The sequence below is a fragment of the Rhinolophus sinicus genome, linkage group LG07 (assembly GCF_036562045.2).
Source record: "Rhinolophus sinicus isolate RSC01 linkage group LG07, ASM3656204v1, whole genome shotgun sequence".
In the NCBI taxonomy this organism is placed as follows: Eukaryota; Metazoa; Chordata; class Mammalia; order Chiroptera; family Rhinolophidae; genus Rhinolophus; species Rhinolophus sinicus.
Genome location: NC_133757.1, coordinates 102,647,981 through 102,668,449, shown reverse-complemented (window position 1 = coordinate 102,668,449; position 20,469 = coordinate 102,647,981).

The following is a 20,469-nucleotide window of genomic DNA, read 5'->3' as shown; positions in this document are numbered from 1 at the left end:
CAAAACAAACAAACAAAAAAAACAGGGGAGTGAGCTCCTTCTCTGCCCTTCAATATGATCATGAATGAAGGGAATTCCTGCAGCTGTTATTCCATCTCATGACAATGAGCTTAGACAGACTAAAGGTTAACTCTGAAGCCCGAATGCTGGCTTCAATGTCCACCTCTGCCACTTGCTAACCATGTAGTCTTATTCTTGTTGGTTAATGGCTGTGTGCCTCATTTCCCTTCTCTGTAAAAGGGGTAATAATAATGCCAATTTCATAAACTATTTTGAGGATAAATGAGTCCATATATATCTAAAGTTCTCTCATTTGTAAAATTAAGAACAATAAGAGGTCCAACTCATTGGTCTATTGTGAGGATTACATGAGTTAAAACATATCTAAGGCACTTAAACCGAGGCTGACACACAGATAGTGTCATTAAGTGTTACCCAGACACAAACAAAATAGAAGGAAGGCAGAGACAAGGCAGTTTCGTGGTAGCAGAACTCAAGCCCCGATTGTAGTCAACTTGGAATACCTTAAGTTTGAAATGCTTTTATATCAGAATTTCTATAGTTTTCATGTATAATAATATCTGAACCACTAGAATCAGGGTTTTCCGTATCTTCCAGTGACAATGATCTTAACTGACATACTCCCCATAAGGACAGCCTGGTGGAACGATGTCTGTCACCCCTGAGATCACCGGAGCCAGGACTTTCCTGCCCGTTTATACTTTAGTTTGGACTCATACTGCAAACTGCTTTCACAAGGGTGAATATTAGTAGTTTAATTCAATCTCAATATAGCACTGGTTTCTATTTCAAATAACCAATACAGCTGACAACTGTAGGACACTGTTCTGAGTGCAGACACTATTAAATGTCCTAGGATCATGCAGGGTTTTAAAAATCTTCATCTTAGACTAAAGCAATAGGGGAAACTTTAAATTTTTGTCTTCTTCTGAATCTAGCTCCCATGGCTAAAATCCTGAAGTTCAGAATATGCACTGTAACTATCTAGCAATTACTGAATCTCATTTGAGCAAAAACAATTTGATCGATGGGTCCAGCTGTGACCATTGTGTAGCATACATTTTCTGAAAATGTTGGCTATGCAGCTGTCATCTGGAACTTTAGAATGCACTAGCATTAAAATGCCAAAGCTATTTTACAGGACTGTCTGTATCAATGAGAGAGATGACATTCTTCAGCAGAACTTCCATATACAATGTGTTACATACTCTAGTGATGCTGTAATCAGAATTGATGTTTTGTTTCTCTTAAATTCCTGTATTAGTGTAATTGGGTTGTTTCAAATGGGGTTATCCCAGGATAGTTTTTGCCCAGTGAAAGGGTAGTTCCCGAAGTTTTATTTTTCTGCTGCTTACCCAGTGCTGCATATGATGGCTAAGTCTGTGGAACGGGATTCTGGTTCTTCCATTCCCACAATTGGTACAATTCATTAGGGAGACTATAGTAGGAAGAGTCAGTCCACCATCTTTCTCATCAAGGCTATCACAGTGAGCAAAAGAGTCAAAGGAAGGCCCAGATACGGGAAAACCTGCTTCTCTTTGAGTCAGAGAGTTGTGGAGATGATGAAGTCACAGGCTCCAGCCTGGTTTTTGAGTCAACTCTGGTTGTGCTTAGGGCACATTAATTGAGGTTATTCTTATCTTCCCTCAAAACCAGCTGCCAGGTCCCTCACAGATGTACAGGGGTAAAATAGAGGTGTCGTTTCTATAGCAACTCTAGTGAGAAAGACCTGGAGGTTTCAAATGGCCAAGTAATGAATGACAATTTCTTTTATCTAATGTCATTTTAGATGATGCTTATATAGTTTAGTATAGAAATTAAAAGTTCTAAGCTCTTTGAGCCTTAAAATATATAAAATGCAACTTGGCAGAGATACAAAAAAATTGACAAATCTATAGTCAGTGGGTTTTCATTACTACATATGCAAGCATGCCACTCCACAGCCAACATATTTGCTGAAATGAGATTATAAAGCAAGTCTTGGAAAGTTAAAAAGCAAGAGAGGCTTCTTTTCAGTTCCATGGTATAAGGCTTCTCAATATGGACAAAAATTGGCCTAACACCTAGATGGGAAACTCTCTGTTAAATGCACATACATGTATGAAAACATAGCAAATTGGACTTTGCAAATTCATGTGTTCTTGTTATTTCTATGTCAAACTCTGGCTACTATGTGGATTGATGACATGATTGCATCTAAAATTGATTGTTTTTTTTTTGGTATTCATTGTTAACGTGCAGACATAAGATAAAGTATTTTAACTCACTTTCTATTAAGTGACACCATTAATGCAACATTTATTATTTAAAATCACTGGGAACATAATTAGATATACTAATTACACACAAAACAAATGGCAATTTAAAAATATACTCATTCCATTCATTCGTTATATATCACTCTATACTTTAGCCAAAGGTGAGCAAGAGTCAGATAGAGTTAAAGATTAAACATAACTGTGATATAGAGTTTCTAATATTAATATAAAAATCTGTGGAGAAATGATCGAGGACAAATTAAAATTATAAAGAGAATATTAAACATGTTTTTTTGACAGGACCTAAATTGGTTTCACAGAGTATTTTAGTATAAAGGTTAATGAGAATTTGTTGGATTAGTTTCATTTGTGAAGTTAATAGCCCTCATGTATTTCTTTACTCATCATTTATTTTCCTATTGCACAGGTATTGCACATTTGATAAGTTGAAACATTAGATGTGTAACTATTTTGTCAGACGTGCAATCTAAGTGTACTTTGTGATCAACAGTAGCTGGACATCCCCTCATTATGTTTTAGTGCAATATAAGAAAACAAACAAATAAAAAAATATTTTTCCTCCATAACTTGAAAAAATTAAAGTACAAAAAAAAATTTATTTGGTCTATATTTGACCCTAACAATCACTTTCTGAAATATTACCCCATGTTTTTCTACATTTTATTTTGAATGGTGATCTGTCCATAACAGTCTCACTGGGCATCATGGATTACTATTTCATATTTTACTATCACATCTAATTTGTCTTTGGGAAAAATAGCTAGAGCTGCATTTTGCCAAGTCTTCAGAGTGACTCCTAGATTGCTTCTACAGTTCCATTTGCAAATACATGTACTAACAACACTTTATTCTGATAATGGAACTGTGGAAGCCTATATGGAGTTGTCAAAGGAATAAATGATTTAGGACTGTCAGGGAAAGAAAACAGAATTATAATGATTAAAAAACAAAAAACAAACAAACAAACAAACCAAACCAAACCAAACACAACACATAACATTTTCAAGAGTTTACCATGAGCTATGCAAGTTCTTAAATAACCAGTCTGGTTGTCACACTAGTAAGGATGTAAGTAAAGAATGGTAACTGAGATACCAGTGCTAAAGCTATTATTAGGGTCCAGGTCAGAGGTGATGGCAGCTTTGAAAATGTGGTCAGAGGAAACCTGTCTTAATGGTCAACATTTGAGATGAAATCGGAAGTATGAGAACAGATATGAAGATCCAGGAAAAGAGCCTTCCAGACAGATACAGATACAGGTGGGTGGTGGTGAGCTGGAGTATAAACTGTCTCCATACTGTACATACCAGTATGTTTTAGTTTGAGAATTAATTGTACAAACAGCATAGGGAAAATTGGTTAAGTTTTCAAAGAAACAGATGTATCATTTTGCTTTTAGGGCCCTATTACATAGTGGGAAGCATGACTAATTGATGATACTCACCACATTCTATTGGTAGTATAAAAATAATTATTCTATAAAATAGTATTTGCAACAAATATCCGCTAAATGCTTTACATGCACCATCTCATGCTGCAGTATAACCCTTTGAAGTAGGTAATATTGTTATCTCCAATTTACAGACAAATCAACTGAGGCTCAGTGAAGCTCAAGCCACATTCAAAGACATTCATCTGTGAAATTGCAAAGCTGGAGTCATACAAACTTTGGCTGTTAGGGGCCAAGTCTTTGGTTATTATATTTTACTGAAAAAATCACTGTTTTAGTGTTTTTGAATTCTCTGTACTGTCAGTATTTTCAACCAGATATTCGAGACCTATTTGACCTCTTTTCCTGGGATACATTTTATTTTCTGGACATTTCAAACAGGGCTAAAATTTTCCCTAAATAAAATAGATACATAGATAGATGATAGATAGACAGACAGAAAGACAGACAGACAGACAGATAGATAGATAGATATAGATGAAAAATAAATAAAGCATATTAACACAATAAGAATTGTGTTATCAAGGGCTAAGTTAATCTTTTTGTAAGTGCTTTTCATTTTAGTACAGATTATTCTGTTATGGAAATAAGATTCAGCTCTGTTGTGTGGTTGTTTAAAAGTTGTTGCATGCTATTTTAACACAGGCCTTTGTATAATGTTGTTTGTTTCATTACTTTCTGATTAGTTGATCAACAACCTGCAACACAACATTCAATTTTGTCCCCTGTGAAAATGTTCAGGCTAATAGGTTTCATACATTGTTGTTCAATTTATCTGCCTATTAGAAGAAGTCATTAAGTAGAAAAAACAGCTTTTAGAAATAATGAGTTTTTCATTTACTGGTACAGGCATTTTCTTTAAAAAGGCATCATTAATCACGTAGTTAAACCACTAATTAAAAATGTTTTACTGTGATTTGCTTTATTTTCTTGAACTACAATAAATGCCAGTCTGTCATGTGGATGGCATGGAATGATCAAAGACCTCAGTGCTCCCATTTGTCATTAAAAAATTAATAATGGCTCCACTTTGCTCTTCTTTTGTTACATGGGCTTGTGTGTGTGTGATTGTGTGATTGTGTGTGTGTGTGAGAGAGAGAGAGAGAGAGAGAGAGAGAGAGAGAGAGAGAGAGAGAGATTCCACTCAAGCACATGTGAGATATTTTCCACTATCAGAGAAGCAACTTTCAAACTATATAAAATAGGTCAACTGTAGAAGTGAACTATCTAAATATATAAAATGTATCAAATGCAAATATTTACCTTACAATTGCTACAATTTTATTTTTATTTTTCTTGGTGTCTTTTTGTTGGTTGAAATGAAAAAAAGTTTATTTCTAAACATTCCATTAGACATAGGTTGTACTTTGAGGTAAACTAATATGCTATAGTTCCTCTTTTTCTAGTAAATTTTTAAACATTTCTAGAAGATAAGAAGCAGGGTGTTTCGGTGGAAAAAGCAATAGAATGGAAGATAAGAGACTCCTGTTTTGTTTTCAGTTTGCTATAACTTGTTATGCAACACACATCGCTGAAACTCTTTGGGCCCTTACTTTCCACAATTGAAAAATGACAAAGTTAAAAGCTAATAATTTTGTATTTTCTTCTAGATCTAATGCACTATGATGTTAAACTATCATTCTGTTTTTAGATGAAGAAACAAAATTTCCAAGAATATAGAAAACCAAACATTTTTTCTCACATGATTATTTATAATGTTTTGTATTATTTTATTTGAAGATTCTGAACCACTGCATTCAAGTCCTATATTGAACAAAGAAAATAATTTTAAAAAGTGTAAATGCCTTGGTATCACATTGTTTTCTTTTAAAAAGATAAAAAATTATGGTACCGTATCAAAAGTTTTGCATAAGCTGAAGGTAAAGACAAAGACGTCACTATTTATTCAGTATTGCGCTCTATGTTAGGATTAACAAAACTTTTAACATTTGTTAGCATGGCATATGCAATTCGAAATAGAATCTTGTTCTTATTCCCTTTTTTGCATGTTAAAATTGATAGCAGTAAAAAAAATATGGCTGAAGGTATAAACAGATTACCTACCTAGCTCTAATTTATTTGAAAATGTTACCTAGTTTTAGTTTAGTATTTAGGTTGATATTAAACTGCCATTGGTGGATGCATTAATAAAAGATACCATGGCAACAAGTGACACAGGTAAATAGAAAGGGACATTCTACACAATAAGCCACCACAATTATTTATCTACTTTTTTATTTTTATTTTTTCCTTTTTCTCTTTCTGAAAATTTAAATGTAGTGTAACAGCATGGGTTTTGTAGTCAGGGCTGGTTCTAGTCTGCATCCTATGCTCCAGATGTCTACCCACAAGTAACATTTGGACTGTGTAATTTGATTTCTTACTTGGTACCTTGTAAACATTAGAAAGGACTTGTTAAGCTCCAAAACATTTAATTTTAGAAATAAAACATATTCTATTCAATTAATGTAAAATTGTATGATTAATGTATGCATATTTATATACAACCACAAGTAGAATACATGGACATTCTGACTTATGCTTTCCATTTCTCTTCATTAAGGACCTGATGAAAAATTGTGAGCCAGGTTGTTGGAAGATAAGCTTTGCTGGATTGCTCTTTGCCTATGTGATCAAGTTTTCCCTGTGCTTGTGTGTGTGTGCTAGGCGATCACTTTCTTAGATCAAGGTTCTAAAAGTTCAGTCTCTGCTTGTGCATCTGCTCCAGTGACCTGTCTCAGAGGCTGCTTCCTCTGATCTGTCTTATATTGTGTACCTGTCACCTCAGAACTCTTTTTTCCCCCCATTTGTGAGGACCTGAGCCTTGTAGTGGGTGTTCGGGGATTAAGGACTTCAAAAGTTGGTCTTCACTTTGCTCTAGTTCATTCCTAGCTGTCAATACACATGGTGCCTTATTGGTGTCCTCTACTTTACAGTACGACAAAGAGGAATGTTTTTTTAACTTTTTGTTGGTAAAGTGACTTCCCAAGTGAGTCTCAAGCTTGTGATGTCACCAGAGTTACTGAAAGAGTGTCACATCCAATGGCACAGCATTAAATACGTCTTTCAGTGGCAACAATTGTAGGAAAGTTTCTACTGGAGCACTAAAGAGACATTTAGAAAATTACCAGTTGGTCTGAATTTGCTTATATTGTAAGAATATTTATAAAATCTTAGTAATTAGTACAATTCTCTCTTTTGTTCTGGCTGAAGAAAAATGGATCAGAAGGTCAACCAGGATTAACACTCATTCGGTAGGGTAATAATTCTATGCACTTTTTCATCTGAAAGTTAAATGGATACGATTTAATAATGATACTCTCCATCCTCTTAATTTAAAATTATATATGACATATATCTAATTACTTGGGAATTCATTTAGGACAGTATTTCCTCTGTGTTTAATTTTTATGTTTTTATCAATACTTTTTAAAATTAACTTTTATATTTTGAGATAATTGCAGATTCACATGTGACTGTTAAGAAATAATACGGAGAGATCCCATGCACCATTTCCCCAGTTTCTCCTGATGGTAGCATTTGTAAAATGACAGCACAGGATCACAACCAGGAAATTGCAATTGATACAGTCAAGATACAGAACATTTCCATCCCCACAAGGATTCCTTCAGTTGTCCTAGTCACACGCACTTCCCTTCTGCTCAACTCACCCTCTTCTGTAACCCTTGGAAATTACCAATCTGTTCATTTTTATAACTTTTTTATTTCAAGCATATTATATAAAGGTAATCACATAATATTGAACCTTTTCGGATTGATTTTGTTCACTCAGCATCTTTCTATAAAGATTCATAGTGATTGATGTGCATATCAATAGTTGTTTTGTTTTTTTCTTATTGCTAAGTAGTATTCTATGGTACGGATGTACCACAGTTTTTTTTAACGATGCACCCACTGAAGGACATTTGGGTTATTTCCAGTGTTGTGGTATTATGCATAAAGCTGCTGTGGACATTTGTATATAGGCTTTTGTTTTTGTGTAACTTGTCTTTGTTCCTCTGGGATAAATATCCAAGAGTGCATTTATTTACTGCATGGTGGTTGCCTGAAATAGTCATTTCCATTTTACAGACACAATCAGAAATTAACAACTCAATATGGAAATTACACAGGAAAAGACTTTGTAAGTTGAATTTTCATAATTAAATCATATATATATATATATATATATATATATATATATATATATATATACAGGAACATATCTCTGTATTTTGAAAACTCAAGAATCTGTCTGTATTAGTAATACTTATTCCTTATTATTAGTTTTATTCAATGACTCCCCAAGTCTTAACTTCATTATGCATATTGGCTTTTTAATCAGCAGTTTGAAATCCATCTCTAGAGCAAGTGCTCATTTCACAAGAATGGTAGTTGGAGTTCATTATGTGTCACTTTCTTGACCATTCTGAAAATCGGTTACTATCATGCCCTCTGGTGTCATATTCCCATTATCCAGTATTGAAAATGGTTTTACTTTTGGGAAGGTTTTGGATGACTGATTCAATTTCGTTACTGGTGATCGGTCTGTTTAGATTTTCCAGTTCTTCATGGTTCAGCCTTGGAAGGCTATATGTTTCTAAGAACTTGTCCATTTCTTCTAGGTTATTGAATTTGGTGGCATATAGTCCTTCGTAGTATTCTTGGATGATCCTTTGTATTTCTGTGGCATCCGTGATAACTTCCCCTTTTTCATTTCTGATTTTGTTAATTAGTATCTTCTCTCTTTTTATCTTAGTGAGTCTAGCCAAGGGTTTGTCAATTTTGTTAATCTTTTCAAAGAACCAGCTCTTTGTCACATTAATTTTTTTCTATTGTCTTTTTGTTCTCTATTTCATTTAGTTCTGCTCTGATTTTTGTTATTTCCTTTCTTCTGCTGACCTTGGGTTTCACTTGTTCTTCTTTTTCTAGTTCTTTAAGGTGTAACATGAGGTTATTTATTTGGGATTTTTCTTGTTTCTTGAGATAGGCCTGTAAGGATATAAATTTCCCTCTTAAAACGGCTTTCGCTGCATCCCAAAAATTTTGGTAGGATGTATTTTCATTGTCATTTGTTTCTATGTATCTTTTGATCTCTCCTCTACTTTCTTCTTTCACCCAGTCGATCTTTAAAGTATGTTGTTTAATCTCCATGTATTTGTGTTTTTTCCTGCTTTCTTTTTGCATTTGATATCCAATTTCAAAGCCTTGTGATCAGAGAATATGCTTGGTATGATTTCAATTCTTCTTAAATTTGCTGAAGCTGATTTTATGTCCCAACATATGGTCTATCCTTGAGAATGTTTCATGTATACTAGGAAAAAATGTATAGTCTGATGTTTTAGGATGAAGTGCTCTATATATGTCAATTATGTCCATTTCATCTAATGTGTCATTTAGGGCTGCTATTTCGTTATTTATTTTCTGTTTGGATGATCTATCCATAGCTGTCAATGATGTATTTATGTTCTCTAGTATAATTGTGTTTTGGTCAATTTCTCCCTTTAGTTCTGTTAGTAGTTGCTTGGTATATTTCGGTTCTCCCTGATTGGGGGCATAAATATTGATGACTGTTATGTCTTCTTGTTGTATAGTCCCCTTTACCATTGTGAAATATCCATCTTTGTCTCTTGTTCACCCTGAAGTCTGTTTCATCTGATATCATTATAGCTACACCTGATTTTCTCTGGTTACTATTTGCTTGGAGTGTCAATTTCCACCCTTTCACTTTGAGTCTATGCTTGTCCTTGTAGCTGAGATGTGTCTCTTAGAGACAGCATATGGTTGGGTTTAGTTTTTTGATCCAATCTGCTACTCTGTGCCTTTTTCTTGGTGAGTTCAGTCCATTTACATTTCGGGTGATTATTGATATGTGAGGATTTCCTGTCATTCTATCTTTAGTTTTCTGGTAAGGCTGTGTCTCCATTGTTTCTTTGCCTTTTTGTTGTTGTCTATTATTTCTGTGTGGTGGTATTCTATGATGTTTCCCTCTAAAACTTTAATATTTAAGGGTTAGAGAGAGAGAGATGTAGTTCAGATTTGGACATATTTTTCATATAGTTCTTGTGTAGTATTCTGCTATATGTCAGGTAGGAATTTTATTTTAGATCATCAAAAAAACACAACTATTTTACACAGGCTACTCATTTTTTAATTGGTTTTATATATACAAAGCAATGTAATAGTTAGACATTTACACCCCTCACAAAGCAATACCCCTCCCCCCAATCTACTACCCCTCTAACATCACATTTAGCTGTTACAATTCCATTGACTATCTTCACTATGCTGTACTCCACATCCTGTAGATATATATATGTGTGCATATATTTATCTCCAAAAAAATGTATACACATTTTAAGAAAGGAAAAAAGCTATTAAAATTACACTGATGATAACCACTGTATTAAAATTGAAATACTCAATATATACTGATAACAAAAGAGGAATACAGGTCATGTTTGACTTATGCAGTTACAAGAGGTGCTCAAAGTGGTTACCATCAGTGTAATACTACAATACTTCTTTGCTAAAACTCTATATGCAATCAGGGAGGCCCATCAAGACCCCATTAGGGGAAGGAAGCTTTATATAATTGGCTAATACACACCATGGCAATTGCAGGTTTATGAGCTCTAATTGACCAGGTTATAAAAGCTTGCCCAATCTGTAATGCCAATAGCCCAACACTTGGCCCCCACAATTTCAGGGATGAGGCACAATCAAATGAGGGGAACATAACCTGGGGAGGACTGGCAAGTGAACTTCACTGTCATGCCTAGAGCACCAGGTAACTTCAGATACCTCCCAGCGCTAGTTGACACCTCTCTGGTTGTGTAGAAGCCTTCTTCACCAGGAATGAGACACCAATAGAAGTGACAAAAGCCCTGTTGAAGGAAATGATTCCTAGGTTTGGGCTCCCAAAATCTTTACAGAGTGACAGTGGCCCAGCATTTCTCTCTCAATTACAAAAGGTGTTACCAAAGCCTCAAGAGTCAAATGGGTATTGCACTCAGCTTGGAGATTTCAACCATCAGGGAAGGTGGAAAGGGCTAATCAGACCCTTCAGAGAACTTTATCCAATTAATGCCAGGAAACACAAACTATTGGGTAAGGCTCCTTCCAGTGGCCTTACTGCGTATATGCCTAGTTCCAAAAGAAAAGTTAAAATTGAGTGCATTCAAGTTAATGTATAGATTGCCAATTTCCTAGACCCTGGAACAGGGACCACTCAACCTCCATGAGCTAGAGCAAGTTAAATGTGTCCTCCAAATAAAGGCCATGAAGGCCTTTATGGCCTATGGAAATCAGGGACTACCAGCTCCCACAGATTTAACCCTTCATCCCTTCCAACCTGGAGAAATGAAAGAGACCCTCTGTGGGGACAGAACCAGAAGTGCAGTTTCCAGGCTCTCGGCCTCACATGGAAAGGTGCTGGCTCAGATAGTAAATGGCCATCAGCTGTGGCTAGTTGACCGTCAACTGTAAGCAGTGAGCCATTGGCCACTAATATAACTGCCATAGCTATGCTAACAGAAAATTGGCACTAGCAAGAAGATGGTGGCTGGCAAGCGCCAATTGCAGTTAGCAGGGCAGAGTGCGGGTTGCGGATTACAGAGAGGTGGGCAGCAGGTTGCAGATAGTGTGGCTCCTGCTTCCTGTGCCTCCAACCCAGCCGCCAGCGAGAAGATAGTGGTATGACTCCCCTATCTATGGCTCCGTGGGTGTTCCTTTTTGGCCTCACCATATCCTGCGTTCTTGTGCGGGGGGCGGGACTAGAGAACCGCATGACATCCTGGCGTGACACATGGTATAGCGAGCAGAGTATGGTGCCGGCCAAAGCTCTCCGAAGGGCGGTGGAGCAGTTTGTGCGTATGGACACTGGGTCTCAGGAAGACCAGGAGGAGCAGCTGCTGGAGAGCTGGACCCCCGTGGAGGGGTGGAAAGATGTGGACGGTACCCCAATCAGCACACGCCAGAGAAAGTGAAGGTCATTGCGGCCCTGTGGGCTGGGAAGTGCTTGCTGAGGAAGCCCGGATGCGGGACTTGTCCCAGGAGGAAACGCTTGCTGAGTCCTCCATGGGAAATGGGGATGAGGTCAAGGTCGTCCCTCACCCCCCGGACAGCCCTGGCAAATGACCGTGGACTATGGGGAATTGCCTTCCACCCCTAATTTGATGGACTGCTTGGCTCTTTGCTTGGGAACGTACCAAGTGATCATTTCTCAGGGATCTTATTTTATCATTAGATTCATAACAGTAAAGGATATAAAGACAACAGACGTTCCACACTTAAATAGGCACCTTATGTACTCATTTTCTACTTGTTCTTTCCTGATAAAAGTTAAAAAAAAAAAGGGGCCAACTATGGGCCGGCCCGTGGCTCAGCTGGTTGGAGCGCTGTGCTCCTCATGTTGAGGTTGCCGGTTCGATTCCCACAGGGGCCAGTAATCTTTGTGAGTTTGCACCAGTTTATTATTGTTGCTCTCAGTAAACATATTTCCATAATAATTTACGTTTACAGAATGCTTTCACAATCGTTTCTCACTGATCCTATTTTATCATTAGATTCACAACTGTAGAGGGTATAAAGACAACAGAGGTCGCACATTTAAATATGCGCCCTATGTACTCGTTTTCTACTTGTTCTTTCATGATAAAAGTTAAAAAAAAAGGACCCAAGTATCCGGGCGGGCCTGTGGCTCAGTGGTTGGAGCTCCGGCTCCTAATGCCGAGGCCGCCGGTTCGATTCCCACAGGGCCAGTGAGCTGCGTGAGCTGCCGGGGAGCTGTGAGCTACCGTGTGCTGCCACGAGTGGCCCAGCAGCCAGTGTGTGTCGCTGCGTATGCAGCTGAGCGGCTGCTGAGTGCTACCGTGCGCCAGCCATGAGTGGCCGGCAACCCGTGCGGCCGCAGCCATCATTGTGCTACTGTGTGTTTCCGGGGCTGCCGTGTGCTGCCCTGAGTGGCCGGCAGCTGGCCCGACAGCCATCTTGTGCTACCCTGGGCTGCCATTGGGTGGCAGCAGCGTGGGCAGCCTGTGAGAGCAAACAGTTGAATGGGCTCATAATGGGCCAGGGAGCTTGTCCTACAACAACTAGACTGAAACAATGGCTTAAACTGAACCTGAGGAGGCAGGAAAAGGGGAGAAGAAGATAACTTTTGGAATTGGCTTTCTCATTTTGGGAGCAAGTTCAAAATGCAGAGGAACTTGAGGAACTTTTTGAATTGGCTTTAAAGAATTACTTCCTCATTTTGGGGAAGAAGTTCGAAATTGAGACTACCTTATGAGACTTAGAAATTTTTCTGTTTTGAGAACAATTACAAAAGTGGATTAGAACATGATGGCATTGTTTAAATAGGGACATATGCTTACTTTGGGGAAGTAAATACAACTTGTTACATTAAGTGAAGGGTTATTTAAATACCTTCAAGCAAATTAAACATCCTTGGGCAGTGAAAATAAAAAAAAAATAACTTCAGCAGACCTGGATTTGCTAGACCTGCCTACATATAGTGGTTTAAATTTTTGATGATATAAAGAATGGTTCCTTTAAAAATGAAACAATAAAAAGTATCTTGAGAGGGAATTTTAATACTTTTAAGTACATTTATTTATTTTTTGGAGGCTTTTTGCATAATATTTTTGCATAATGATGTATTTGATCATGTAATCTTTTACATAAAGCCAACCGTTCTGGTCAAATGTTATGACAAAGCATTTGAAGTCAGTAAGAATTGTCATAAATGATTGAATTCAATCCCTTTCATACAAACAGATTGGTTTATAAGAGGATTTTTATTCAGATTGTTTAAAAACTATGTAAACAATCCATACAATACAAAAATTAGAAAATATAACCTGTTTAGATAATTAAAAAAATGATAAAAGTCAGGTCCACATTACAGCTACATCAGAAAACATTGATTAGGGTGAAAAACCATTAACTTTTATTTAAAACAAGAACAGATGTGCCAGACATTAATCTTCCAAAACAAATGTTACTAAATGCAAAACTCCTTGCTCTTCCAGTTTTTAACTTTTTAATTGGGGAAAAAGTACTCGATATAAAGAAATATAACATTGAATATAACATTGAAATGCTTAAAACTCAAAGAAAAGTGAAAATAAGGAAAAAACATAGTAGGAGAAAATTTCAGACTTCTAAAAACACTTTGAAGTCATGTTCAATTTATATTAAGAAAACTCAACATTTATTGAATGTTTCCTAAGGGCCAGAAAATGTGTACAGGACAAGAGAAAGGATGCATTTCTCATCATCAATATAATTCTGTCTTCCAGCAGCTTACTATTGGGAAAGAGGTTCAGTGTGACTATACTAACAGCAACAACAAAAATAGATTAGTGAATGAAGAGAGAAAATCCCAGAGGGTTTAAAGATCACACCTGGAAGGATCTGGAAAGCATCCTGAAGGTAGGTATTAAATAAAAAACTGAAGGGTCTGGTATTTTGGCTTATTTGCAAGTTAACATGTGAGGCTGTCTGAATGATATATATGTATACAATTGACTCTCGACCAATGTGGGGAGTGGGGGTGCCGATCCCCTGTGCAGCCCAAAATCCATGTATAACTGTTGACTCCCCTAGAAGTTTACCACTTATAGCCTACTGTTAACTAGTAGCTTTACTGATAACATAAACAGTCAATTAACACATATTTTATTTGTTACATGTATTATACACTGTATTACAATAAAGTAAGCTGGAGAAAATAAAATGCTGGGTGGCTGGTTTTCTCAGTGGTTAGAGTGCGGTGCTCCTAACATCAAGTTCTCCAGTTTGATTCCCACGTGGGCCAGTGAGCTGTGCCCTCCACAACTAGATTGAAAAAAAACAAACAAACACAAAACAATGACTTGACATCCTGGAAAAACACTCTGTTCCCCAATATGCCCCCTCCAAAAAAGAAAATGTTAAGAAAATCATAAGGAAGAGAAAATACATTTATGTACAGTACATATTTATTGATACCACAGGTTTACATCACCTGTTTAGGGGAGGAATTGTCTGCCAATACCTACATCAATATTGTCTTATATGACACAAAACACTGTATATGTTATAACTATTACAAACACTAGACATGAAAAATAAAAACAATTGTGAAAAAGAAATTCATATTTATTTACAAGTATAGCAATTCATGAACCGATAACAAAAAAGCAGCAATATGATTGCTTAATGATTGCCTAGTGTAATTGATGCGATTGCTTCATGGTAGTAAGGAAATCTCTAAAAAAGTTTCCAATATATTTACTGAAAAAAAATCTGCATATAGGTGGACATGCACAGTTCAAACCTGTGTTGTTTAAGGGTCAACTGTACTGAGAAAAAATGGGAACCCTGTGTCAGAGACAAAGACCAGTTATAACTCTGATAAAAGCAGTAGCCAGAGCAATATCTGACGTTGTTTTTTAAAGCCTGGCTCTCCACACAGAGACATGGTGAGAGACTGATGGTACCTGCACATGAAGTGGGGTGCATCACAGAAGAACTCAGGAATTAGGCAATGCTGGTCTTACCTAGACCTGCTGGTGATTTATCTGTTCTCCCCGCAAATGAGAAAAAGAGGCCTTATATTTATGCTGGAAGGAAAACAAATCTTCTCTGGGGAGGAGAAGGAGACATTACTTTCCTGGAATGGTTCCTGGAAAAAAATAAATAAATAAAATAAACAAAGCTCTCTACTTTTAATATAGTGGTCAGTAAAAGAAATTTCCCCCCACTTTTCATAAAGGTTTGCCATGGTGGGTGAGAACAGTATTTAAGAGGAAGTTAGAGAAGACAATCATACTCTCTGTGACAAATTTAGTCCATTGAGTGACATTTATGGGTATGATGCTCAAAATATGCCCAGTAAAATTTTATGATTTTTCCTGAGAACCTCTGCCTCCATGTTACTACTATATTCTAAAGAGTTAGTTTGTTAGAGATATGGAGTCATAAAGCAGCATGAAATTGTCAGAAAACTGCATAGTGACCTCGAACAATTACGTTTAGTGGAAAAAATATTCAAGGTGAGATGAGTAAGAATACAAGACTGAAGTGTCAAGGGTGTGGAGATTTCCTTACTAAAGAATAGAATTTTAAACCTGGTGATTTCTCTGGTTTCTTACAATTCTAACCATTCGTGCTTACCTTTCCCAGGTAAGTTCATTTTATTTGCCTACATTGAAAATTGTGACAACTTAGTTCGCTTAGGTGTGGCTTGTCAGATCTTAATAAACAATCTCACACTTATCAATGTTTTGACATTATAAAAAATATATAAAGTCATTAGCGACTTTGCACTTAGGAAGTCTGTCACAATATTTTTGGCACTGGAAGACCAAGTGAAAGTTGAACATAGTCATTTTCTCTCATTAAAATACTGTCCCAAAGAATCCTGCATGTTAGAAGTTTATCAACAAGTTGCAGCTCAAAAGTTATCTTCTCCTCTGTAAAATATTTTCAGCAATTTCAGTCATATTTGAACTCAGTTTTCTGTGTTATCAGTACAAATTATAGTGGATGCTGTAGACTAGCATCATACTCAACATAAATATATTTTATTCAGTGTGCTGTATTTCCATATCTATTTTTGCTTCTGTGGAAGCTTCTTGAGCACATGTCTAATTTGGTTGGAGATTCCCTCTCTCATACAGCTTCTCATACAAGTAAATTTATATAGAAGTAAAATAATTACATAACTTATACAGTATAGAATAATATTGTGTTTCCCCGAAAATAAGACCTAACTGGAAAATAAGCCCTAGCATGATGTTTCAGGATGACATCCCCTGAACATAAGAACTAATGCGTCTTCTGGAGCAAAAATTAATATAAGACTCGGTCTTATTTTCTGGGAAACATGGTATGTATTCTCATCTAAAATAATATTGATATGCATCATCTCATGAAAGATAAAACTAAGAAAATAAAGAATAACAATCATAATTATAAAAATAATAAATGTGTCCATAAATTAACAGATTAAAAACAAATGTATGGAGAGTTCCAGCTGAAAAAAAAAAAAAACAGAGACTTTAGAATTGGAAGAAATCTTCATGCTGATATTCTATTTCACTAAGTCCAGTAATTGTCACTGTTACTGACAAATGAGGCTCAGCAAATAAGAACGTTCACAACTAAATCAGCCAACATGGTTAGCACTTGGCCCTGTCTTTTGATTCTGTATTGATTTCTTAAATTTTTATTATACAGATTCAAGTTTGAGAGAAGACCTATAGAAACTATCAGTTTATAGCTTAAATAGCAAATAATAATGGATACACAAAAGAATATGCATGTTTGTAACATTGGTAAGAGAAACATTATTAGGAAAATGTCCAATAGTAATTTATGAATTTATTATGGGGCTATTTGAACATTATTATAACTTCTGAGTTTAGCATGATCACAGGATATCAAGCTATCTCAAAAATGCAAAATGTATAGTTACGACACAAAAACTGATGTGCTATTGTTCTACATTTAATATGGTCATTTTAAAACTTTATGGTATATTTCAGGTTGGATCACACAAAGATGGAAAGAACTGGAAACAAATTTAGTAGTTTAAAATAATAATGAAACAATATTGATGATTGTAGCTTTGAAAAATAATACATTTCAGTTAATGTACCTAAAAGTGAAATCAGATATAAATAAAGTACAGAGTCTGACATACAGCTTTCTAACTTTTATTTTTAATTTAAAACTCTTTAAATATTTATAATTTTCATATTTCATACTTGTTTCTAAAAGTATAAGTTCTTTCAGGAATTTTCTAGAATCCTGCAATTGCACAAATACAGTGTGAGCTTACATTCTATTAGTTTGAAAAATTGGACTTAGCAAAAGTTGCAACTTCTCGGCAACTCTGTGTGTGTTAAATGACATTGAGTCAGCTCTGACTGCTGGCATCCCTGTGAATGCATGTTCTCTCCTCAGCAGCCCTGCTGAGCTCCTAGAGACACACTCCTATGGCTTTTTTCATGGAGTCAATCCATATCAGTATATATATATATATACTGTAATAAAAGAAGAAACAGAGGGAAACATCATAGAATACCACCGCACAGAAATAATAGACAACAACAAAAAGGTAAAGAAACAATGGAGACACAGTCTTACCAGAAAACGAAAGATAGAATGACAGGAAATCCTCACATATCATAATCACCCTAAATGTAAATGGACTGAACTCACCAACAAAAAGGCACAGAGTAGCAGATTGGATCAAAAAACTAAACCCAACCATATGCTGTCTCCAAGAGACACATCTCAGCTACAAGGACAAGCATAGACTCAAAGTGAAAGGGTGGAAATTGACACTCCAAGCAAATGGTACCCAGAGAAAATCAGGTGTAGCTATACTGATATCAGATGAAACAGACTTCAGGGTGAAAAAGATAACAAGAGACAAAGATGGACATTTCATAATGGTAAAGGGGACTATACAATAAGAAGACATAACAGTCATCAATATTTATTCCTCCAACCAAGGAGAACCGAAATATACCAAGCAACTGCTAAGAGAACTAAAGCAAGAAATTGACCAAAACACAATTATACTAGGGGACTTATATACATCATTGACAGCTATGGATAGATCATCCAAACGGAAAATAAATAACGAAATTGAAGCCCTAAATGACACATTAGATGAAATAATTGACATCTATAGAGCACTTCATCCTAAAACATCAGACTATACATTCTTTTCTAGTGTACATGGAACATTCTCAAGGACTGATCATATATTGGGACATAAAATCAGCCTCAGCAAATTTAAGAAGAATGAAATCATGCAAAGCACATTCTCTGATCACAAGGCTTTGAAATTGGATATCAACTGCAAAAAAGAAAGCAAAAAAAAAAAAAAAAAAAAACACACACACACAAAAACACAAATACATGGAGACTAAACAACATACTTTTAAAGAACGACTGGGTCAAAGAAGAAATTAGAGAAGAGATCAAAAGATACATAGAAACAAATGACAATGAAAATACATCCTACCAAAATTTTTGGGATGCAGCGAAAGCAGTTTTAAGAGGGAAATTTATATCATTACAGGCCTATCTCAAGAAACAAGAAAAATCCCCCCAAAATAACCTCATGTTACACCTTAAAGAACTAGAAAAAGAAGAACAAGTGAAACTCAAGGTCAGCAGAAGAAAGGAAATAACAAAAATCAGAGCAGAACTAAATGAAATAGAGAACAAAAAGACAATAGAAAAAATTAATGTGACAAAGAGCTGGTTCTTTGAAAAGATTAACAAAATTGACAAACCCTTGACTAGACTCACTAAGATAAAAAGAGAAGACACTAATTAATAAAATCAGAAATGAAAAAGTGGAAGTTATCACAGACACCACAGAAATACAAAGGATCATCCAAGAATACTATGAAGGACTATATGCCACCAAATTCAATAACCTAGAAGAAATGGACAAGTTCTTAGAAACATATAGCCTTCCAAGGCTGAACCATGAAGAACTGGAAAATCTAAACAGACCGATCACCAGTAACGAAATTGAATCAGTCATCCAAACCCTTCCCAAAAGCAAAAGTCCGGGACCAGATGGCTTCACTATTGAATTCTACCAAACCTTTAAAGAGGATCTAATACCAATCCTGTTCAAACTCTTCTAAAAAATTGAAGAAGAGACAGTACTCCCTAACGTATTTCATGAGGCCAACATTACCCTGATACCAAAACCTGGTAAGGACAGCAAAAAAAAAAAAAAAAGAAAACTACAGACCAATATCTCTGATGAATACAGATGCAAAAATCCTAAATAAAATTCTAGCAAATAGAATACAACAATGCATTAAAAAGATTATTCATCACGGCCAAGTGGGTTCATCCCAGGGGCATAAGGATGGTTCAACATCCACAAATCCATCAATGTGACACATCACATAAACAAAATAAAGGACAAAATCATATGATATCAATTGATGCAGAGAAAGCATTTGACAAGATACAACATCCATTTATGATCAAAACACTTAATAAAATAGTTATAAAAGGAAAATACCTTAACGTAATAAAGGCCATATATGACAAACCCTCAGCTAATCTCATAATTAATGGTGAAAAACTGAAGCCCTTTGCTCTACGTTCAGGAACACGACAGGGCTGTCCCCTATCACCTCTGCTTTTCAACATAGTGTTGGAAGTCCTCGCCAGAGCAATGAGGCAAGAGAAAGAAATAAAAGGCATCCAAATTGGGAATGAAGAAGTTAAATTATCACTCTTTGCAGATGACAGGATGCTATATATAGAAAACCCTAAAGACTCCACCAAAAAGCTATGAGAAACAATCAACGAATACAGTAAAGTTGCTGGCTACAAAATCAACATAAAAAAGTCCATTGCTTTCCTATATACTAACAATAAAATCTCGGAAAAAGAAATACGAAATACAATTACTTTTGCAATTGCAGCAAAAAGAATAAAATACCTAGGAATAAACTTAACCAAGGATGTGAAGGACCTATATGCTGAAAACTATAAGACATTTTTGAAAGAAATTGAAGAAGACACAAAGAAATGGAAAGACATTCCGTGCTCATGGATTGGAAGAATCAACATAGTTAAAATGGCCATATTACCCAAAGCAATATACAGATTTAATGCAATCCCCATCAAAATCCCAATGGCATTTTTTAAAGAAATAGAACAAAAAATCGTCAGATTTGTTTG